Source organism: Hyperolius riggenbachi, chromosome 3, assembly GCF_040937935.1.
Source record: "Hyperolius riggenbachi isolate aHypRig1 chromosome 3, aHypRig1.pri, whole genome shotgun sequence".
Classification (NCBI taxonomy): domain Eukaryota; kingdom Metazoa; phylum Chordata; class Amphibia; order Anura; family Hyperoliidae; genus Hyperolius; species Hyperolius riggenbachi.
Window position 1 is genome coordinate 363755360 of NC_090648.1, and position 25281 is coordinate 363780640.

The 25281-nt window shown below is 43.7% G+C and overlaps 1 long non-coding RNA gene across 1 annotated transcript in view; it reads right to left on the reverse strand.

Annotated features, from left to right (window-relative positions):
- LOC137561566 (uncharacterized) overlaps positions 1–25281 on the reverse strand; it is an 83517-nt gene that overhangs the window by 14200 nt on the left and 44036 nt on the right. Inside the window, exons 3-4 of the long non-coding RNA XR_011030050.1 lie at positions 13372–13474; positions 11348–11415 (exon numbers count right to left, since the gene is read on the reverse strand). This is a non-coding gene — a long non-coding RNA (uncharacterized lncRNA). The remainder of the gene's footprint in view (positions 1–11347; positions 11416–13371; positions 13475–25281) is intronic.

The window sequence follows — 25281 nt, forward strand, 5'->3', positions numbered from 1 at the left end:
AAGAGTTAATATTCTACTATGCAACTCACAGTTTTTCTCCAGTACAGGCCCAGTCAGTCTACTGTTAAAGGACAACCGTGGTGACATATGACATGATGAGATAGACATGTGTATGTACAGTGCCTACCACACAAATAATTATGATGTGTTCCTTTTTTTCTTTTTCTGCCTGAAAGAGTTAAAAATCAGGTATGTAAGTAACAGTTTCTGTCTGGGTCGGGGCCGGGTCAGACTATAGCGTAACCCTCACTGATGAGGAATTGCAGCCATAAAACACTTTCCTTGCAGTAAATGGTTTCTGAGAGCAGGAAAGAGGTAAAAAGGATAAATAGTATATAGATTTTTTGCCCTGGCATACTTCAATGAAGGTGTCATTGAGAAGATGCCATGAAACAGTAAAAGCTTAAAAAGTAGATTTAAATTTAAAATAAAACTGTGGGATAAGTACAAATGTCATTTTTAGAAGGAGGACAGATACAATTGTTTACCTCAGTTAATTTTGAGCTCGGATGTCCTTTTAGAAATTACAGTCAAAAAAATACTTTGCAAAGATAAAGCAATAAATCTGCTTTTTAAAGTTTTTAAACATAACATAAAACTGTGGGATATTTAAAAGACATTTTTAGGAGCAGGAGGATAGATACAATTGTTTATCTCTTCACTTTGTATTCACTTTAAATATACAACAATGGTAGACCAGCATGCCCAAGCCAGAATATACTCAATCTATGCTAGTGCAGGCCTGTGAACAAATTCTAGGCTTTTCAGTCCAAATATAGGCCATACATCATGGAAAGGACCTGTGTTCGATCTGAAACACATTGGTTCAGTATAACGTGAAATACAGTAGGAGTTACCTAACATGAGGTTGGAATTATCTTAGGGCTTACTAACAATAAGTAGTTCACAAATTTGTAACAGCACAAAATAAGAACCCATTATATAGCTCACCAAAAAGGTGTTTTGCTGCTCTGCTCTTTGCTCCTATTGCTCTGTCCTGAACCATAGGCAAAGTTGAGACACTAGAATATCTACAGGCATCCTGCAGCTCACAGCACTGAACCCTTTCTTTCCCTGCTACAGTTGACTTTGGATGCAGCAGCAGCATGCGTACAGAGCATGGAGCACCAGAGTGTGTAAAGAGCATGGAGCAGCAGTGTATGTACAGAGCATGGAGCAGCTCTAGGGAACTTAACAGAGTCAGGTATGAGCACAGCACTGTGCCCTTCTGTGTAAATGCTTTGCTTTCCCCTTCATTACCAATTACCAACCTCATTATCTGTATCCAAACTGCTCCTGACCAATCAGTCGTTCAGACAGGAAATTGTATTATGCGTATCCAGCATGATGTCCTACCATATTATTATACTGTATTGTGTGTGGCTGAGGGAGACCTTTCAGGAATCCCCCCTTGAAAATACTGGGTTTGCCAGCTTGTTCTTTACTACAATACCACTAGATGTAAGCATTCATCTGCCATACCTCCCAACTTTTTGAGATGAGAAAAAGGGACACTTAAGCCACGCCCCTGCCACACCCCTGGCCACGCCTTCACCACGCCTCTAGTCACGCATACCATAAAGATTTTATAAGAAACATTTGTTGTTTAAGAATTCAAACCACACTGGTCCTTTCTATCCTGGTTCATTTTCCTTCATAGTAACAGTTTAAAATTAGTAATAGATCAATTTAAAGGTTGGGAATAAAGTTTAGAGTCAATCAAACACATTTTTAGTATAAAAATATATATATTTACATGGAAAGAGGGACAAAGTCCTGAAAGAGGGACAAATGAGGGTGAAAGAGGGACAGAGGGACAGGGCTCCCAAAAAGGGACTCCCCCCCGAAAAAGGGACAGTTGGGAGCTATGCATCTGCTGACAGAACTTCAGCTCTGTGTTGACCTTTTCTGTCTCCAGTGGGATAATCCTAGCCACCACAACCTGGTGACAACTTGCAGCAAGGTTGTCCATCACCCACTAAGGGTGGCGGCCTATCTACAGTACTCTGATGAAGACCTTAGATGCCAAGGCCTGGGAGAGCCCATGCTAAGCATTTAAAGTGGGGTCAATGAGGCATACTATCTGTGACAGTAACTTACAGCCAAGACTGTGCTTGCCTTTAAAGTTTTAGACCAGTTGGAAGAACTATGTAAACAGATTGCTATTCTTCGCAGGAATTAAGAAAGAGTATGTTCAGCTGCAGAGCCATCTGCCTTCATATCTGCTTCCCTCCTGGAACTCAGGTTGCAATGCCACTACGCGACATATTCTCTGGAGACTCCAGCACATTCCATGTGTTCTTTCTTTACAATTCCCAAGTTCAAATGAAAAGGTAAAGGAGATTGCCAATCAATACGAGGACTTGTGGAATTTCCAAAATAGGTTAAAGCAGTAGATGGAAAACACCAGCGCATCACCCCACGTTCCGACAGTGGCTCATGCTATTACAATTAGAAAGGTTATTTTAGCATTGTGCTTATAGCAGTTATGAATTCTAAATGTGAATTCATAATAGCATATATTAGAAATAATGCACGTTTCAGATGATGGGGTGATGGAACGAATTTGTTTTTTTTCCAGCAAATTAAACAACAAGTGATTCAATCTACCATCAAACACAGAAAACAAAGAGGGGCTTAACTTTTTATTAGTGTATGAGGCATTATACAACATCATGAAGTAAATTCCACACAGAAATCTGAGTCAGGAACAAACAAAAAACAATTGCAGACTACTGCAAGCATGTTCTTGTAGATGAAAATGCTTTCAGTATTTTGACCAACAGGTTTAGAATATTGCACACTGCCATAAATGTCTTGTGACAGACCTTTAGGTAAAAGTCTTCCTTTTACAGCACAATCATCTACATGCTTCTGCCCACACCCCTAACAGCATCTTAGATCAGGTTAACATTGTAAGTGGAGATATAACACATCAGGGGAACATAGGTCCCTTCCCAGTGGTCTTGTAAGTCTGCAGCCTGCAACATCTAGGAACCATACAGTCAAGCTCCAAGCGCAAAACCTCATGGCTGTGTAGGGGTTAGCTTGTTAGGAGTTTTTTCCCTACTTTTAAATAATACGGTTGATGCAGTACAAGTTGCTGTTATACTTGTTTCCGCTCATACTGCAGCTTGTACATAGTGTTCTGTGGGAGGTGGGGTCATCCAAAGTCTGATTCCAAAGTTTAGAATTGAGTTTATGAAGCTTTCTTCCAGGCGAAGAGTAGCACTTTTTGTGACTGCAGTTTTTGTGTGCACAGAATATAATACATGTGCAATTACACCAAAGAAATGCTGCTGTGCTCAGTCAAATATTTGATATATATTTGTGTTCCCTGCTGCTGCCAGGGAATGCAGCAAGCCACCTCGAGCGCATGCAGACCGGGCCGCAGCCAAGGTGAGATGTGCGGCTCCTGCTGCTCACAGCCATGTCAGGGTCCCTGTCATTGTCCGGAGGGAATCTACAGGGCAGATCATACCTGATCCTTGTGCCCTCCGGTCTCCTGCCTCCGCTGCTGTCAGTGACATTGCTACTGCCCAGGTGAGCCTGACATCACTTCTGTGTCCCCAGGGTAGTAAGACCACCATCTCTCCATCCCCTAGGAAAGTCAGGCCCTCCATTGCTGAACTGTTGGGGTCCTCCTGGTCCCCTGCCAGACCCTGCTCCAACATGCTGGCCAGCTGCACAGACCTGTGCAGCCACCTCCACTGTGGGTCAGCCACCCTCCTCCTGGTGCCCACGGTTTCAGACACTGCTTCAACACTCTGGCATCCTGCGCTGGCTCCCTGGACCAACATCATAAGGTCTTTCCTTACTAAGATAAAGCCGGACCAGTAGTCACAGATCCACCACAGCTGCAAAGCCTGCCAAACGGGACATTTCCGATCACCAACACTATCCATCCAGGTTACCATCCAGGTTACACTGCAATCCTAAGAGGATTCACTTTCACTGTTCTTTTCACCTTCTCTCTCTATCTTTCTTTCTTTTCTCCCTCTCCTCTCCCCCAAGGATAGACTGGGGGCATCTGATTCAAATTATCCCTACAGAAGCCTTTTGAGTGCCATAGACTGCAGCGGATTACCCCCTGGTCCTTTTCCTGGGTCCACCTTTTATGCGTCCCTCTACCTATGCCTTATATTCTATGCCTTCTATTTGTATTGTATGTGTATGTATCTGTATGCACTGTATGTATCCACTGTATATCTACTGTACGCTTAATGCACCATTCTGCTACTGTACCACCACGGACCTTGTTGTGCCAAAATCAATTTCACATTGTACTTGGCGAAATAAACCCGATTCAAATGTTGACATGCCTTCCTTTATTGCCTCAAATGCAGAGAGCGCTGGTTTATAGATGGACAATAATAGTGTCTACTTTGAAAATGGGAAATGCTATTAACTGCAATGGAGCACTGTAATGAACAGGACGTCCGTTTCCCAACAGGCATGTGCCTGTTGCCTCTTTAGCAATGAATCACCGCAGCATAAACTGCTCACCACTATCCTGAACACACTGATCTTCAAATGTCAGATGTTTTAGCCCACTGCATCACAGATGCACATTCCCTGAGGAAAGGACCCTTCATGAACCTGAACAGCTGAACTATATACTAGGCAAAATATGAAGACTGCTGTGTCCGCTTTTTGCTTTTATGGAATTCAGCAGGGCATGGCTTTATAGATGGACGCTGAACATGAATCAATGCAGTGACAGGGTCTGTCCAAACAAGCAGTTCAGCTGAAGGATCACAACTTGAAACAAGATTTACTCCATTGCTTAGCTGTTCTTTAAACCAGTTGCATCCTAGTCATGTCAACAGAGCTGTAGTGCATCACTTGCAGATCACAGGAATACGCTATATCCATAGTGTTAAGATCTTACACTGCGCAACTACAACAAGCACAACATTTGCTCACCAAATCTTTTACAATCCTAGGCTCCCTTTAACCTCCCTGGTGGTGCATTTCTGTCTGTATTTATGGGTCTAAAAGTGGTACATTTTTTTTTCAAGAATTTTAGGCCTCCAATTCTTAAGTCATAACTCACCAAAGTATATCAGGATAAAAGCCTGGTAGACATCCTGCATATAAATAAGACTGAAAAACAAAATGGTTCAAAGAATCACATTTATCAATAAACTGAAAAAATAGCGAAACTGTACAAATAAGGTAGCAGATTATTATACAATATGTACATATATGCCTAATACACCTCCCGTGTGTGGTATATTTTTAACCTTCTGCCGCCCGCGTCATGCCAGTAGGCGTGGCCGCGGCGGCAGCCCCAGGACCGCCTAACGCCAATTGGCGTAAAGTCCTGGGGCTCTGTTTTGCATGAGATTGCGCGCATGGTGCGCGCGCATCTCATGCTCGGAGGGCGGAGCTCCGCCCCGCCTTCAGTCTCCGAGTGGCTATTGCCGCTCGGGAGACTGTTAGACGGCGATCACGCCGTCTATTTACTTGGTGCAGCGCTGCGATGAGCAGCAGCGCTGCACTGGGGACAGCCGTGTGACACGGCTGTCCCCATGGGGGACAAGAGAGCGATCGGCTCTCATAGGCAGAAGCCTATGACAGCCGATCGCCATAATTGGCTGACTGTGGGGAGGGAGGGAGGGAGGGAATAAACTTAAAGAAACAGGGGTTTTTTTTTTTAAAAACAAAACAATAATATTTATTTAAAAAAAAATAAACATGGGGGAGCGATCAGACCCCATCAACAGAGAGCTCTGTTGGTGGGGAGAAAAGGGGGGGGGGGGGATCACTTGTGTGCTGAGTTGTGCGGCCCTGCAGCTTGGCCTTAAAGCTGCAGTGGCCAATTTAGCTAAAAATTGCCTGGTCACTAGGGGGGGTTTGCCCTGCAGTCCTCAAGTGGTTAAACAGGGAATGGCACAGAGGGCGACAAAACTATCGGGCAGTAGAAGCTTGATTCCTTTCGGACTTTATTACCTTTGCTATCAGACTTAGGCATGGCTTTATAGATGGACGCTGAACATGAATCAATGCAGTGACAGGGTCTGTCCAAACAAGCAGTTCAGCTGAAGGATCACAACTTGAAACAATATTTACTCCATTGCTTAGCTGTTCTTTGAGCCAGTTGCATCCTAGTCATGTCAACAGAGCTGTAGTGCATCACTTGCAGATCACAGGAATACGCTATATCCATAGTGTTAAGATCTTACACTGCGCAACTACAACAAGCACAACATTTGCTCACCAAATCTTTTACAATCCTAGGCTCCCTTTAACCTCCCTGGTGGTGCATTTCTGTCTGTATTTATGGGTCTAAAAGTGGTACATTTTTTTTCAAGAATTTTAGGCCTCCAATTCTTAAGTCATAACTCACCAAAGTATATCAGGATAAAAGCCTGGTAGACATCCTGCATATAAATAAGACTGAAAAACAAAATGGTTCAAAGAATCACATTTATCAATAAACTGAAAAAATAGCGAAACTGTACAAATAAGGTAGCAGATTATTATACAATATGTACATATATGCCTAATACACCTCCCGTGTGTGGTATATTTTTAACCTTCTGCCGCCCGCGTCATGCCAGTAGGCGTGGCCGCGGCGGCAGCCCCAGGACCGCCTAACGCCAATTGGCGTAAAGTCCTGGGGCTCTGTTTTGCATGAGATCGCGCGCATGGTGCGCGCGCATCTCATGCTCGGAGGGCGGAGCTCCGCCCCGCCTTCAGTCTCCGAGCGGCTATTGCCGCTCGGGAGACTGTTAGACGGCGATCACGCCGTCTATTTACTTGGTGCAGCGCTGCGATGAGCAGCAGCGCTGCACTGGGGACAGCCGTGTGACACGGCTGTCCCCATGGGGGACAAGAGAGCGATCGGCTCTCATAGGCAGAAGCCTATGACAGCCGATCGCCATAATTGGCTGACTGTGGGGAGGGAGGGAGGGAGGGAATAAACTTAAAGAAACAGGGTTTTTTTTTAAAAAAAACAAAACAATAATATTTATTTAAAAAAAAATAAACATGGGGGAGCGATCAGACCCCATCAACGGAGAGCTCTGTTGGTGGGGAGAAAAGGGGGGGGGGGATCACTTGTGTGCTGAGTTGTGCGGCCCTGCAGCTTGGCCTTAAAGCTGCAGTGGCCAATTTAGCTAAAAATTGCCTGGTCACTAGGGGGGGTTTGCCCTGCAGTCCTCAAGTGGTTAAACAGGGAATGGCACAGAGGGCGACAAAACTATCGGGCAGTAGAAGCTTGATTCCTTTCGGACTTTATTACCTTTGCTATCAGACTTAGGCGGCAGACAGAGAGTAGTCAAAATCTAGGCAGAGGTCGGTGCAGGCTACAGGCAGAGAGCAATCAAAACCCAGGCAGAGGTCAGTGTAGGCTGCCGGCAGAGATCAGTCAAAATCCAGGCAGAGGTCGGTGCAAGCTGCAGGCAGAAAGTAGTCAAAAGCCAGGCAAAAATAGTTAACAGTAAGGCAGAAGCATTTAGCTCAGAAGCAGTTGGGAACCAAATGGCTATACTGTAAACATCCTGTGCTTTCAAATGAGCTTATCTGCCATGGCAGCCAGGTGACGGGGAGAGACAAAATTACAACTTATGATTAAAGATAAATGAGGAGAAATCAGACAGGCTAAACTCTCTATATCAGGGGTCAGGAACCTTTTAGGCTGAGAGAGCCATAAACGCCACATATTTTAAAATGTATTCCGTGAGAGTCATACAATATGTTTCAAACTGGGACTGTGCGCATGCACAGCAGAGGGCTGTCCCTGTTCCCATGGTGATGTGTACACAGTTGATCCTCCGGGCAGCAGAAGTGTCAGACACGTCTTCAGCTTCTCTTACGTTTCAGTCACATCAGCAATTTCCCTAAGAGCCAGACAGGAGAAATACAGACTAACAACTTGTACAATTAGCTATCTGACTAGGGGTTGATTCACTTTGTAGGACGAGATCCCCGCACTTTGACCCAATAGGCTGCTTGTCAAGTGACATCCACAGCATTGAAGAATACAACTTGCGACCATATCTAAACCAGTTACAATCATATCTAAGAAAAATCCTCCATGCCAGTTGCCCACTACATTAAGGAAAACATTGGTTTGCGATCATTCAGGAACGATTCCGTACAATATGGTCTGTATAATCTGATCAAAAATACATTTGTTGACTAAAAATGGTACCATTAATGGGCACCTTAAGTTTGTGCTGTTTGAGGCACAATAGTCAGCTTGCCTCATGACAACCGCAGCAGCTTGTCTCATAGATATAGCAACATAGTTTCAGAGCGTTTCAAAGTCAACTTCTCTCTCCGTTACATAGTCTGCTTGTTCATAGTTGCTGTCTCATCGATAATGATTAAGGTTATACATTGTTTTACTTTACACAATTGTTTTTGAAATAACTAAGTAACAATTACCAACAGTAATAGCATCCGGTGGATAATAACACAAATGCAAGGGCTAAAATTCACATGCAGTCTAATGGCAGGTTTTCTGACCATGGGAGTAAAACTCCATTGACTAAAACACCCCAGGCTTTTGAGGTCATATGCTTCTAAAGCCGCTTATGCCTGCATGAATAATTAAATATACATGCATTTTATAGCAGGTGTGTATTGAGCAACCTTCTCAAAGGAAGACATGCAAGTTAAAAAGAAGCGTGATGCATGCAGAAGAGAGAAATTAGAGGTCTTGGCTATTCAAGGCTTGATATCTAACCACATTACGCATTGTATGAAGGCCTCATACAGTATAGACCATAGTAAACTACACCAAAACATACAATATCTATTTTTCTTTCTTGTACTACCCTAGCTTCACACTAACATGCGCTTGTGCCATGGTCAATGTCAAATCCACAGCAAGACCCCCCTGTTCACAGTGTCGTTCGGGCGTGTTTGAAAACCTGTCTCAAACTAAAATTCAAATATAAAATTAGTTCTGACTTCTCCATTTTATCTCCTAGCTTAGGGAATCCAATTTTTAAACCTGGCTGTTCCTACAACATTTTCAAATGGGCCAATTGGTTTATAAATGGGGAGTTTAAATAATTAACATATCTTAAAGATACCATGAATTTTATGTGAATTACCCAGAAACACAGACATCCATAGCTTCATCAGATCTCTTGAACTATCGCCACTCCATTTTAAACTTTGCATTCTTTAAAAATATTTCTCTCCTTATTTGACTATGATCATCATCACAATATATAATTGAATGATTTCTCCACACCTTTCAAATCAGACTAAAACTCAAATGCATTGGGACATTAATCTTGGATCTTGTAATGATCGCTGCTGCAGCAGCTATTACTGGAAGTAGTAGTGCTGCAGCTCAGGCAGTTCTGATCTATTTCCATGCAAGTTGCATAGCTTTGTCTGTCTTTCCCTGCTGTCAGCTTGTGACTGATTATCATTCACCTGTGTGGGAATCTGCATGTCTGCTCCCATTGGATGACCTCAGTATAAAGATCTGCTTCCTGCAGGGTTTCCTTGGGTTTTCATAGCTTCAGTGTAAGCCAGTCTTGCTGTCGCTTTAGCCCCCGATCGTGTTTCTTGTTATAAAGATACTTTGCTGGTCTTTGCATCATATATTGGTTCATTGCCAATATATATGCATACCAGCACGTTTATTATTTTCCTTGTATTTGTGTTACGTTAATACATCAGTGTCGCTGATGTATACGTACACGAACTGTTTATATCCTGTGTGCAGTTAGTCAGCTTTCCAGCACGTTTTGGTAGGTTGCGCGTACCGTGACCACCCATGCTGAGGTAGTTACCCTGCTCCTGGTTCTGTTTGTGGATTGCGTTCATCTCTGCGAAGAGATAACGAATCCTTCTGAATCCTGTTCTGTTACTGTTTGTGGATTGCGTTCATCTCTGTGAAGAGATAACGAATCCTTCTGAATCCTGTTCTGTTACCGTTTGTGGATTGCGTTCATCTCTGCGAAGAGATAACGAATCCTTCTGAATCCTGTTCTGTTACCGTTTGTGGATTGCGTTCATCTCTGCGAAGAGATAGCGAATCCTTCTGAGTCCTGTTCCCTGTGTTACTCCATTCCTAGTCAGCGTTCCTGCTTATGTCATATATCGGTTCATTGCCGATATATACATATGTTAGTCAGACGTTACAAATAGTTTCATTGATAGCTGTAATTGTAATACGCTAGGAAAACATACTTATTGTATATTTATCTGTGTTACGTTCATCTATCTTAATCCTGCTATTTTCTGACTGTCCTGTCTTTGTGAGGCACGCCATCGCCGCATCGCATTGGCTGCCTCATTCCAGTCTGTCTGGTTTTGGACGCTTGCTGTCGCTAAGTAGCCGCTAGCTAGCAAGCGTTCATTCTGTCTACCTGTCCTGATCTCCTCAGTTCTGGTTTATGCGCTCAGCGCTACTTTGCGCTGAGACGTTATAACGAAAGCATTGTTTGTGGCTGTCAGATCTGCACCGGCTCTGTCCGCCACAATCTCCTATTGGAGTCAGTCCTCCCCTCCACTATACTAGGGATAGCCTGTTTCCTTGTGCTAGTGTGTGTACCTCCTCCACGCCAGCTCATGCGTTGCATGCTGACTGTGGAGAATACACCACCAAGCCTCACAGATCTCCTATTTCCAATATCCAATGGAAGGAGTAAGGGTGGTTGAATACTGTTAAATGTTACAGTAATGTAACTTAGCCAAGGTACTCCAGTCAAACCTTAGTCAAGGTACTTTATTGCATGTACTGCATGACCCCGTTATAAGATCAAAATTCATAATCCGTGTTGACCCAAATTGCTTCAAAGGATGTCAGGCATTAGGCACTTTCTGAAAATATGGTGGGATTGTCCCAAAGTTAATAAAAAACTGAAGTGAAAAAAGTCAGACACCTATGGAGAGGGAGGGCTCTGGTTTCTGCAGAGCCTTCTAATTCCTCCCTGGGTGTCCTGGTTCAAGTGCTGTCACCCCATAAGAGCTATTGGACAAATTGGTTGAATACACTTCTGTGAGCCCTCAGAAGGCTCTGGGATCAATATCAAATGCTTATCAAAGCAGCAAACGGTAAATTGTCAGACGTGAGTTCTCATTAGTTAACCCTGAGGATAGTGTTCTTCTGTATTGCTTTCTTCATATGTAGCTTGAGTGTGCCAGAATTATTCCAGGAAGAAGGAATAGTGGTAGATGGCAAAACCTTTTATTAGGCAATTAAAATATATTAACAGATGAAAGCTTTCAAGAACTTCTACAAGCATGATTTTATATGAGTGACTAAAAGAAGTTTGACTCCATGTTTGAGTTATGATCCAGATGAGTATCAAGCCTGAAGAAGAACCTTTTGAAAGCTTGCAAGAAAATTATATAGTCATTAACGTATTACCTGAATTGTCATTTGCAGTTTTGATGTCAGCACAAAATCAGACTTCAGAGATGTTAAAGGGGGTGAATCTGAATAGATGCAAAAATAAATAAATAAATGAAGTTGTAGTAATGGCCTAGTCAAGGTCTAGAGTTCAAGTCAATCAAAATGCTGTAGCAGGACCTTACGAGGATTGACCATGAACCCAGTATAGTAAAGATGAGTGTGCCAAAAGTTCTCTACAACAGTACGAGATAAGTTATTACTGCTAAATGTGGTTCAACTAGCTGCTGAATCATTGTCTTTCTAGCAGGGCCGGGCAGAGGCGAGAGAGGCTCCAGCCTCAGGGCGCAGTGTAGGAGGGGGCACACAACTCACTCAGCTATCATTCCCCTATGGTATTTGAAGCAGAGAGAGATTAGAAAAGGGGATACATGGCATGAGTGCAAGCCAGATAACTCAGATTAAGGTGTTGTGCATCCTAATCTAATAGCAATCAGTGTGGGGCGGCTGGAGTGGGAGGGATGGAGGGGTGCACTTTGGTGTCTCAGCCTTGGGTGTTGGAGGACCTTGTCCTGGCTCTGCTTTCTAGCAGGGCTTCCCCCATTTTGGCCTCATTTGTGTTTAAGGACCGCTATATCATGAAAAACGGTAAAACTGACTACATCTGTACATATACATTTTTAAAAATTATTTTCTCCAAGAATGAAATGCACTGTAAATAAATGTTCCCCATGTTGCTGTTTTTCACAATAAGGAGTTAAAATATGACAGGTTTAGAACTAGTCCATCGCTTCATGGAGGATTCTCAGTATTTCTTTTATTTTTTTACAAAATCACTCCCTGGAAAAGGATTTATACAAAGAGGCCGGCAATTCTGCCTAATAATTTGTACACTATTTTGGCAGTTGGACTGAGCAACTGCTATTCAGTCAGTGCTTTTGAAAAAAAAAAATGGCCTAGTCCAAACCCTGTCAGTTTAGAACTACTTACTGTGAATGAGAGCAGCAAACCGCAAGAAAAAGTAATTTACAGTCACTTCACTCTGGGACAAATGTACATTTGAAGTTTTAAAGGACCACTGTTGTGAAAAATAGAGATGTCGCGATCGGTTCGCCGGCGAACTTCGGTGGTTCGCGTTCGCCAAGAGCAGGCTAACTTTTCCAGAAGATTGATTCACCCCATAATGCTCTATTGAGCAGAACTTTGACCCTCTACATCACAGTCAGCAGGCACATTGTTGCCAATCAGACTGCACTCACTCCAGGAGCCCCCCCCCCCCCCCCCTGCCTTAGTTAGGCTCTTATAGGCTTGTTCCTCCCTCCTCCCTCACTCATCTTCCAGGGAATTGTAGAATTTCAAAAGCCAGCTTATATACCTTGGACGGGAATTGAACTCAGGTCTTGGCCAGGAATTGAACCCAGGTCTGAATGCTTGGTAGATAGCTCTCTTAACCGCTATACCACCACCAACACTACATACTGAAGGCAGCCTAGCATGTACCATTATGATCTATCCTAGAGAAAAATGAGCTTGCTTAAAAATTTGTAGGCTTTTAAAAGCCAGCTTACATACCTTGGCCGGGAATTGAACCCAGGTCTGAGTGCTTGGTAGTCTAAAAGCGCTTGTGCAATGATTCCCTATGAGAGTGTTCACATCTGAGCGTTTAGTTTCCGATCCGCTCAGAAAAGGGCTGCCTGTACTATTGGGGCAATTTCCCTATAATGGCAGGTATAGGGAAATCACAAAACGCTTGAAAATGTATCAGTGAGTGAACAAGCAAATCACTCTGCAAAAGCACTTAGAAAAGCAATTTACAAAAAAAATTGAAGCGCGCAGGTAACCCCTGGGAGAGGAAAGAAAAAAAATCACTCACAAAATCGAAAATTGCTGACGTCAGTGTTTTTGATTTTAGATGTGAACAAAGCCTTACAGAAGGTAGTACAAATATGACAGCTCTAATAGGTCTTGGACTAGTTCATCTGCGCATGTGCGCATGTGAGATTCTGCGCATGTGAGATTCTCAGGGTTTTAAAAGTACTTACTGAATGGCAGATTGGCAGTTGCTCAGTCCAACTTCCAGAAAAGTGTTCAAGCAGGTATGGCAACCCATCTAACATCTTTGTATAGATCCTTGCCAGGAGGTTCCTTAGTAAATAAAGAAATGAATGAGAGATACTTAAACTACCCCATAAGTGTCACAGGACCCCTCGTGGTCGGAATGCAAATTGCCTTCCAATTGGTTTCAGCACACAGACCATGCAAGCTGTGGTCGCGATCAGTGGGCAGAAACCGACAGAATTTGGGCAGCAGCCTGACCAGAAGGGAGCCTGTGAGGTACGGTAATTACAACTTACACACTAGTTCAGGGTATAATTGCCACCACTTCTGCTTTCCTGGGCCAGAAGCACCCATTGACTAGCTATTTCTAGACCTGCAAATAAAACGGTTAAACACACTCTATTCCGTCTAGCTAGTGACAATAGTAGCGTCTCTCCAGAAGTCTGGGTTCAGTTTCTGTGTATAGCTGAACAATAGGGTAGCTGAATAAACAAAGGACGTTTGAACGTCGTTTATTAAATATGCAATATGAATAATTAATATATACAGAAAATTATCAACAATTATGGAAACATGAATAGCCAGTATGAAATAAAAAGGGAGAAAATACTTAGGGTTCGTGGAAAGATGTCCTTTTGTGGGAAAACTTGTAAAGTCCTTGGTTTCAATTTCAGCAAAATTCTTTTGTTTCAGATCAGAGCAAAGTCCAAACAAGATGGCCGCTAGCCACGCGTCCTCTGGCTGGCAGCAGACAGACTCTCATACAGATGGAATTTGGAGGACTCAGGTCCGCCTGCTGGCCATGTGCTTTTGATGAAGCTGGTTTGGGGCGTGGAAATGCCGGCCCCCTCTGAATTACCCACCAATGACTGTTCATTCCCTCTGAGAGATTTAAGGTTTAAACTTATAAAATGCCGTAGTCAGTAGTGGCGAATTGGTGGCGAGCGGCGGCGATCGTAGTATGCACGCAGCTAGCTGCGTGCTAGCTGCGTGCAATAAAAAAAATTATGCAAATCGGCCCAGTGGGGCCTGAGAAATCCTCCTGCGCAGGTTACCCCGAGCTGAGCTGGGGATAACTGGCAAGGAGGTTAACGAATAAGACTATATGAATTTCATAGCTGTGCGATATACGGTTTTCGTATACCGACAGGAAATCATACCACACATGCATTCAGATCTGCCCTTCATGGGTGCCATGAAGTCTGTGGAAAAGCAGGTTTTGAATAGGCCTCCTGCTGTGAGGGAAGCCTTTCTGTGAATAGAGTCACCATTTGGTGACTAGGGACATCTCCCTGAGGTAATTAAAAGTAAACATTCTCCTTGGACATAAGCATTGTCCAAGCTAATTAACACCTCCCCCCAGCCTTCTACAGGAATTCCCTCAGCTAAGACCAAACCTCCCAGCTGCTCCTAGAGCAGGGGGAGATTACATATCACATCTCGGTTTAACGATTTGTGTCGCAATCCGACCGCGATTGCATTTTAGCCGACTGGGCGTCGCCTGGCGTCACAATAAGGATACAGACTAGTGCAAAACCTGATTCAGATTTTTACAAACTACTGTAAGGGACAGCAACATAGGAGAAAAGTAGTACATTCTACACTGGGAGAAAGTTACTTCTTAAAGAGACTCCGTAACAAAAATTGCATCCTGTTATTTATCATCCTACAAGTTCCAAAAGCTATTCTAATGTGTTCTGGCTTACTGCAGCACTTTCTGCTATCACAGTCTCTGTAATAAATCAATGTATCTTTCCCCTGTCAGACTTGTCGGCCTGTGTCTGGAAGGCTGTCAAGTTCTTCAGTGTTGTGGTTCTGCTATGAACTCCCCCTTCCAGGCCCCTCTATGCACACTGCCTGTGTACTATTTAGATTAGGGCAGCTTCTCTCTTCTCTCTTATCTTTTACAAGCTGGATAAATCATCCTCTGAGCTGGCTGGGCTTTCACATACTGAGGAGTTACAGACAATGGCAAAGCTGTTTGCAGGAAGAAAAGAGCAGCCTGAAACTTCAGTGCATGAGAGATGCAGGGGGAAAGAAACACACAAATGATCTCTTGAGATTCAAAAGGAAGGGTGTATACAGCCTGCTTGTGTATGAATGTATTTTCTATGTGTGGACATACTGTACATCAACCTACTTCCTGTTTTGGTGGCCATTTTGTTTGTTTATAAACAAACTTTTCAAAACGGTTTTTAACCACTTTTAATGCGTCGAGGAGCGGCGAAATTGTGTCAGAGGGTAATAGGAGATGTCCCCTAACGCACTGGTATGTTTACTTTTGTGCGATTTTAACAATACAGATTCTCTTTAAATGTATGTGCACACAAGTATTTTATATTTTACAAGGTTTTGTGATAATGGTCTTTTAAATAACTACAGGGTGGAATCTGGAAAATCTGATGCTTTACGCTTAATGTCAGAATGAAATAATTTGACAACCTGGTAAGGACCAAATGATTTTTCATTATACGTAAAAACCTTCATTTTGAAAGATGATGTATGTGCCTTTTCTTAACACGGACCTAAACCCAGGACTTCCTCTCTGCTCTAAATGACAAGCAACAGCATAATATCCTTTATAGAAAAAAACATTTCTTTGTAACAGCCCGCAGAGCTCCTCAGACATGCTGCAGATCTGTTACTTCCTGGTTTCATGGAAGCACATCCAGGGTTAAAGCGGATCAGAGATGAAAAACTATAACAAGTAACTTGTCTTTATATCTTATCTAAAGTTTAGATAGTTTACTCATCAAATCTAGCTGCAAACAGCTTCAATAGAATATAATCATTTCTTCCTGTGATGCAATGACAGCAGCTATGTTGTTTGTAAACATTACACACAGGCAAGCTTATCTGCATCTTCAGCAATCAGCCTGTGAAAAAAACCTAATCCCCCTCCTCCTCCCCTCTGCCTCTGAAATCTCTGGCTAGTAATTCCTCCCCCTCCTTCATCCCAGACTGAGCTCCCATGAGCCCTTACTACTGTCTGAAAATGCCAAAGCTCTCGGAAAAGCTGTGGGCGAGGCTTGTTTAGTTAATAGGGAATTAGAGTATTAAAACAAAAAAGTATTTGGCTTGAGGAATGCCCTGTAAACAATAGGAAAGGAACACAATTATGCAATGAGTTAAAGTGAACCTCCAGACTAAAAATCGACTCAGCAGCACTGAAAAGGCTTTGTGTTTCTTTAACAGTTTCACAGCATCAGAACTTTGTTTCTCTTATACAAGCCTCATTTTTAGCTGCACAGAAGAAAACTGCCCGGGCATTTTTCTATTGATGCTCTGCAAAGCATGATGGGATTTTATTCTCGTTCTGCTGTTTTGGTGCAATTTTTTTTTTTACATTTTGAATTTGACATTTGAAGCCTAGCGTGTGCAGCTGGGAGGGGTAATCAAGACACAGGATAGTTGGAACTGTGTATCCTGCTCTTTGTCACCTCCTTTCAACCAAAAAGATGTCTGCCCCCATGACAAAGATGGCAGCCCCCATGAATCACAAACATTTGCCTGTTTTTTTAAAACAGGGTGGGTAAGAGATTATATTACCTATCTATTCTAATTAACATAATTAATGTAACTTGATGACAGTATGTTTGTTTAGGCTGAAGTTCCCCTTTAAGATGCATACACACGCACTATGGCAATGAACGACGGGTCTGTCAGACCCTCCCGCTGGGCAGCCGTTCCAGCGACAGTAGTGGGTGTGTACAGTCAGCGGATTGTTCAGAAACAGCCTTATTAGTCTGCCGACAGACTGTACACACGCACTACTGTCAGTGGAACGCCCACCCAGCGGGAGGGTCTGACGGACCTGTCGTTCATTGCCGTAGTGCGTGTGTACGCACCTTAAAAGTTCATCTCGGATCCACTTTAACCTCCTGTGTTTACATATAGCCTGTCTGAACCAAGGCACAGATCAGACAAAGGTGACAGCGCAAATTAAGCCCTATACGCACGCTCAACAGCAGTCTTTTATGCTTTCTCAACTTTTGCTGTGAAACAGGTTGAAACACCTAAAAAAAGTATTTTTCTATTGTTCAAAGAGCTGATAAGACTGATAAGAAATCAATCCAAGAGCTGGATTACAGTGACTCAATGCTTCCAGATAAGGAAGAATTAGGCAAGCGGTTATCTGTAAATACAAACAGTTTTGGCGTTTGTGTTTTTTTTCTCTTCTGGAAGAATTTAGGTCCTCTAACGCTAGGCATACACGGTGCGGTTTTTTTAATCAATGGAGCCGCTGATGGCTCGATTGATAATTTCTGACGTGTCTGATACCCCGCTGGATCGATTCCGTGCTCGATACCGGACAATACAGGACAATAGAAGAAACGAGCGGAAGATAAGAAGCCACCCGCGGGTACGAGCGGGAATCAATCCGGCCGTGCGCGGGGACGCGACGGAATCTATCGTGTGGCTCGATACATGGTACAAAACGTACCGTGTATCTCCAGCATAAGAATTCATGGACTTTCTCCCCCCCCCCCCCCATTTGACATTACTTTGTGTAGCATTGTGGTGTATGCATAACTATGTTAAACTTTATGCGTACAGAAAACCTGCATGTCTGAGACAAGCCTTCCTGCTCCAGCTCTGAAATGGTTAATAGAACTTTAGCAGCAAAGGATCAGCAAGAAGAAATATTCAATGGTCACATGTCCCTACATCACAGATAAAATGAAGGTAATGGAATGTTTATGTTTTCCAGGAGGCATGGATACACAGAGTGAAGGTTACATTTTCTGCTAAACCAACAGGTTAGAGTTAACTTTGGATCATCAAGAAATAAGTTTAGCAGCACATTTTTCTATAACCTCCACCTACTGTGCAAGTATATATAGATACTATACTTCTGCACTGATGTTTGCCTTCAGCAATGTGGTGACTGGTGGAGTCATCCCTCACTCAGCAAATATACGTGGCTTCGCCTGTGAATAGCTTTCATTTGCCCTGTGTACTTTCATTGCAGTGTATACAACAAAGATGATTAAAGGCATATAAACTGGAGTTAGGAAGAACTTTATCAGTTCTGCAGCTGAGCTGTAATTATGGAAACTAGTTATAAAATAATCTCTAGCTCTGTAGTTCCTGCTTGGATGGATACACTCCCCTGTCTGCACAAATAAACTCCAGAATATAGCAGGTCACAAATTCCCTTCTGAACCACATCCTCCTGTAGCACAGTGGTCAGGTGGTCATATTAACTATACCTCGAGTCTCAATCCTTACGGGATGACAGCAATAGTGCATGTGTTCACACCTTTAGGGCTGGTTCAGACGGACGTTTGGAGGCGTCGCGTTCGTTGGCGTCGCGGCGGCAATGCGTTCGGGCTTTCAGCAGCGTTCGCATTGCGTTCGGATGCGGTCGCGTTTTTTCTTCCCCTAGGGGGACATTAGCCGTCGCGGTTCACCGCCCCTGGAAGCAACATGTAGCTTCCAGGAGCTCCTTGAACGCCAGTGAAAATCGTGACCCGAACGACGCGTTCGTGCAAACGCGCGTAAAAGCTTGGTACAAACGCTCCCATTCACTTGAATGGGAGCGTTTAACGCCAAGCCCCGAACGCTGGCAGTAAACGCTCTGCAAGCGTCCGTCTGAACCAGCCCTTACACATCTGTCACCTGATCAAACTGATCACATGCTTCTCAAGTACTGCTATATGAGCAAATCAAAGGGTTGTAATTTTGCAAGTTAAAGATTCCGAAACTTCATGTCTTACTGTACTCTGAAGCATCTGATGCAATGTACGAGTAAAAAGTCATGGGCTCATGTGCAATTGACTTTCTCAGTTTTCTCCAAGTTGATATTTTGACACCTTGCCAATAAAATGCCCTTTAGACCCATAGCTAGCAATGAAATACACAAAATCATTTTGATAGTACTTTTCCTTACTACTTTTGGTGCTTTTTTTAAATTGGAAAATGCTGAAAAAAATGCTTTATTTTAAAGAGAAGATGAAACATTTTCACTTATGAGAAAACTTAGGAGAAAAAGTCAATTGCATATGGGCCAAGCAGTTGATTGAGGTGGAGGATTACACACATTCTGCGAGAGCAAGGAGTCCCACACTGAGGCACTGTAAAAGGCATATGGATGCAAGGGGTCATGGGAAATTCTTGATATTGCCTGATTTCTCTTGCTAAAGTAAACTTTATCCAGCCGTCAAGCCACATAGCACAGTGACAGTGCTCCCAGCAGAGCATTGCCCACTTGCCAAATTTTTCCCAGAGTTGTTCCTTGAATGAGAAATACCCTCAGTGTAGTGTATATGGTTTTCCATTCCAGTATTCTATAACACGATAGCAAAGCAAACTGCTCTGAGGATCTGAAAAGTCTGTGTTTGAAAACTGTGTTGTGGGTCACACTGCTTCCGAGCACCAGTCTCTTCCTAGGATTATCCATGCTAAGGGCCCTTTCACACTGTGGTGGTGCATCACGGCAATTTACCGCACTACTACCGCAGGGCAATGAAAGTTTGTGTGCTTTCATATCACCTGTAGTGTGGTGTGCCGAAAGTCCTCAATCTCATGCGCTTCCATAACTACGTTAGCGAGTGTACCTGCGTCAACGTGCGTCAGACTGGAAGTCATCTAAGTCTATGGCGATGCAGGTATCTTAGAAATGTTGGCGGTGGCGGTGCGATGATGTTGCGACACGCATTCGCGGAAGCGTATTTTTACAATATGCTTCCGTGCACTTCCGCATAGCCGAAACTGGAAGTGACCGCAAGCATGCATCACTTCTTGTTTGGCCAGATGCCAGAAGGGGAATACCGCATAGTAAAGCGGTATTCCCTGAAATCCTGTTTTGGGCGGTGCGGCAGGCGCACTACTGCAACGATGATGCCAAGAAACAGTGTGAAACCGGCTTCAGGGCACCAGCCACAAGTTGGACTAGATGCAGTGTTCCTATGGCGCATCTTGTCTTGGTGGTTTGATCTCACAACATTGCCATCCCACCACACTGGTACCCCTTGTTTCATAGCTTTACTGATCACTGCAGACTAATGACTGCTGTGGCCAGATTAACTGGGGCTATTATTTTACCGATCTCTCCAGAAATCTGCTCCTAGTCTGCTTACATAAGGTAGAGACTGAATTCCCAAGAAACCTTTCATCATAACTTATTATTTCTCATCAACATCCCAAAAGGAAAGCGTGTCCTAGGGGTATTCCATAATAAGCCCTATCACTCACTCCAAGAGCATCTCAGAAGCCACTCACTTTGTACAACTGATGATGTCAATATAATATTCTACTTTCGCTGCAGAAATAAAGTGAAGTGTTTTTACCCAATCAGCAAAGAAAAGCACTGCGCTGTCTCGACACACTAATGGACTCAGAGAAGTGGATGGGTGCAGCTCCAAATACTGGGTGGCTCCAGTGAATCTGTTTAGAAAAGGAAAGAAAACAGGAGCGCACCGCTGGTGCAATAAAAATGTCTACTTTAAAATAGACACGCTTTAAAAATACACTCACTGTGTACAGTAGAACAAATGCGCCTGTCAGGCCTGCCGGCAGTCCAGAGCCAGAGCAGCGGGGACAGATGTAGATGGCGTGGAGCCGGATGTGGTGGGCGGAGCCAGGTCACGGGGATGCCATCTTGACGTCACGACGCGTTTCGGCGTTAACCACGCCTTTGTCAGGTGACGCGACGGCGAAGACGGCATGAATTTATGTGTCCCAAGGTGGGAAGGGAGGGGAAGTGGCTGTGGGAATCCCCACATGTCATGGGACCTCCTCCAAACTCCCTAGTATACGGGCAGCTGATCTCTTTTGCAATTACTCAACTACAGTTTAAGATTGACAACAAAGCTTAATAAAAACTCTTTAAAATAAATACTCGTAATACGGGCACGCATTTGGAGAAACAATTTGAGCCGATACATACAGCATCGCGCTGACTGGCCTCACAGACCACGGGCTGCAGCGATTGGCTAAAGAGATATATATATATATATATATATATATATATATATATATATATACACACAGCGCTATCAGTTTTTGCGTGGGAAGAAATTAGAGCCCACTAAACCTATGATATATATCCCTATTGTAAAAATAAAGAACTTTTAAGGGCTGGATCTGGGTCCATATAAATAGAGGGGGACCAGCGCCAAAGTGGAGTTAAAGGGAACAGACTAACAATAGATGGTGCGAGGGACAACTCACAAGCTAGAAGGACAATTAAGTGGAACTTGAATCGATACAGGGATGGAGCTTAAACCCGTGAAGGAAATACATCCCACATGCTCCTATTAAGCAACTGCTGGTCACACAGGTTCACTATTGGTCAGCAAAGTGCCCTGATGCGACAATGTCGCACTTCCTTCTATTGGGCAAATGATATGCCCCTTTGGATCCTAGCTGGTATAGGGGGCAAAGGGAACAGGTGACTGCCGGCTATGTGTATTCTAATAAATGAGGAGGAAAAAGAGACTGGGAAAGGGGGGGGGGAAGGGGGGAGGAGGAGAGAAGGAGGGGGAGAACAGGAATAAAGGGAAAAGGAAAAGGGGACAAGAAGGGAGGACAATAAGGGGGGGGGAGGGGAGCAGAAGGTTAGAATTGGAGAGTGGGGGGAGGGGGGAAGAAAAGCAAAAAAAGGGGGGGGGAGGGGGGAGAAAAAACAAATAAACATAGGAAATGACACTCAGTTGAAGTTCATAAACTTAGAGCAGATCTTCACAGGAAACTCCGTACTTCCAGGTCCTCATTCAGAGCCTTCGGAGAGAGGCTGTTCAGTTTAAAGATCCAGAATGCCTCTTGTTCACATAGTCTCTTGTGCCGTAAACCTCTTGATAGAGTGGATGGAACACTCTCTAGGCCCAGAATCTTCAAACAACCGGGGTCAGATTGGTGATGTTTTGTGAAATGTCTGGGAACACTATGTTTTTTAGAATTGGACAGTATGTTGCAATTGTGTTCTCCAAGTCTCTTTCTCAGAGTCCTGGTGGTTCTTCCCACGTAAAGTTTTTTACAGTCACATTAGCACATAAATGACAAACTCTGTGGCACAGTTAATGAACTGTTTAAGTGGGAGAGACCACCTCTCTGGATGTTGAAACAACTTTTCACCATGCATTATGAAAGGGCAGCAACTGCAACGTGAATTACCACATCTAAAGTTGCCAACGATGCTGGATTTCAGCCATATTTGTGGTGGCGCATTTCTCCTATTGCTTGGTGTGATCTGATTTTTACGAGACCGTGCTTTCTTGAAAATTACTTTTGGAGTTTTGGGCACTGAGGTTTTCAACAAAGGATCTTGCAATATGATCGGCCAATTTTTCTTGATATTACTTTGTATCTGGCGTGAACTTTCAGTATAACCTGTGATGAATGTAGGTGTTGGTTCCTTCTCCATAATGGATCTGCCTTGTCCAACTTTTTCTTTATTCCTGAATTCTTCCATTGCTGCTTTTATGTTGGATTCCTGATAGCCCTTTTCTTTAAATTTATGAGCTAGCTGTCCAGCTTGCCTCATATAGTCCTGTTCTTTGGTGCAATTTCTTCTGAGCCGGCAGAATTGGCTCCGCGGGATGTTTTTTACCCATTTAGGGTGATGGCAACTAGCGGCATGAAGATAGGAATTGCCAGCTCGGGACACAAATTCATGCAGTCTTCGCCGTCGCTTCACCTGACAAAGGCGTGGTTAATGCCTTATCGCGTCATGACATCATACGGCATCCCTGCGACCTGGCTCCGCCCACCGCATCGGCTCCACGCCATCTACATCGGTCCCCGCTGCTCTGGCCAAGCGTGGCTTACAGGAGAGGACTGCCGGCAGGCCTGACAGGCGCATTTGTTCTACTGTACACTGAGTGTATTTTTAAAGCGTGTCTATTTTAAAGTAAAACATTTTATTGCACCAGCGGTGCGCTCCTGTTTTGTTTTTACCCAATGTAACAATGAGCAATATTTCCTTATAGTAATACAACAATGAACATTTACATATAGATTTCCGGGGACAGCAGCACAGCAATATAGAGGAGACAAGCCTAGCCGTGTTTTTACACACCACAAACTCAATAAGGCCTAGTGCACACACACCAAAACCCGCTAGCAGATCCGCAAAATGCTAGCAGATTTTGAAACGCTTTTTGTTATTTTTCTGTAGCGTTTCAGCTAGCATTTTGCGGTTTTGTGAAGCGTTTTTGGTGTAGTAGATTTCATATATTGTTACAGTAAAGCTGTTACTGAACAGCTTCTGTAACAAAAACGCCTGCAAAACCGCTCTGAACCGCCGTTTTTCAGAGGGGTTTGCGTTTTTCCTATACTTAACATTGAGGCACAAACGCATCCACAATTCAAAAAATGCCTCACCCCGAGAGTATGCGTTTCTGCAAAACGCTTCCCGCTCTCGTGTGAACCACCCCATTGAGATACATTGACCAACCGCAAGCGGCTGCAGAAACGCTGAAAAAGCCGCTCGCTGTGCACCAGCCCCTACAGATGGATTATAGTCTTGTATTGTTTCCAGGTCTAAACACACAGATAAATAGTGCAGGGATTTGGAAAGTCTGATCATGCAGCACTTGATACCTGCTGTCATTATGTGTTGATTGCTTATAGCTAGTGGTGGTTATGCCTAGGAGAACTCACAGAGCAGCATGTGATTTGCGGTCATCACATACTGCTTTGGCACATGATTATGACTAGCAAATCAGAGACATACATATCTATCACCTGACCAAACTGATCACATGCTTCTCCATAAATTCTCCCAGACATGACTACTAACCCCAACCTTTTCCACTGGAATGTGACTAACTGTATAATGCTGGGAATACACGGTTCGTTTTTGAGCCGGATAGAAGGCTCGATCGATAATTTCTGACATGTCTGATCTCCCGCTCGATCGTTTCACCCCTCGATTTGTGTTAGAAGTGAATGGAAAATGATAAGAAAAACGAGCGGAAGATAAGAGAATCGACTGCAGAAACGAGGAGCGAAACTATCGAACGGGAGAATCGAGCTGCAGAAACGAACCGTCTATGTCCAGCATAAAAATCGGAGAAATACCTGAACCAATGATAAGGTTGCGCCTTTAGAAGTAGAGATGAAAAGTGTCTGTGATTAACCAAGTTTTTATGGTATTAACAGGGCTGGATTTTCAGCTCCAGACCCAACAGGCACAGAAGTTCTGGTGTATTAAAGCGGACCTGAACTCATAACGTCCTCACTGCTCTAAAAGATATGCAACAGCATAACAACCTTTAAACAAAAACATTTCTTTGTTACCAGCTGATACAAATCCTGCAATAAATCTGTACTGTTTCTCCTTCCTGATTCATGGAAGCAGACATATTGTTTACAGCCTGTGCTCTAAAATAGGCTTATCAGACATGACAGTCATGTGATACAGGGGAGAGATCAAATTACAACTTGTGATTAGACACAAATGAGAGTAAATAAATTAAACAGGCTAAACTCTCCAAATACATACAGGGTGCATTCTATATGTTTTCCTTCTGTCCTGTGCAAGAGTGCAGAGGGTGCTTTCCTATTTACAAGTAGTCCCCAGTTAACGAACGATATAGGGACTGTAGGTTTGTTCTTAACCTGAATCTGTTCTTAAAGGGAACCAGAGAGGAACCTTATCTAAAAAAATGAAAAAGCAGTTATACATACATGGGGCTTCCTCCAGCCCCACACGCGCTGATCGATCCCACGCCGCCGTCCACCGCTGCCCACAACTACGAGAACGGGCTCTCGTCGCTGATGTCATCGGAGCCGGGCTACGCAGGAGAAGTGCGCCCTCTACGTATCTCTCCATACACTCCTGCAGAGATACGCAAAGAGTGCACTTCTGCTACGCTTAGACTGGCTCCGCCTGACGGATCAGCGTGGAGCCGGTTCTCGCAGCTGTGGGCAGAGGACGGTGGCATGGG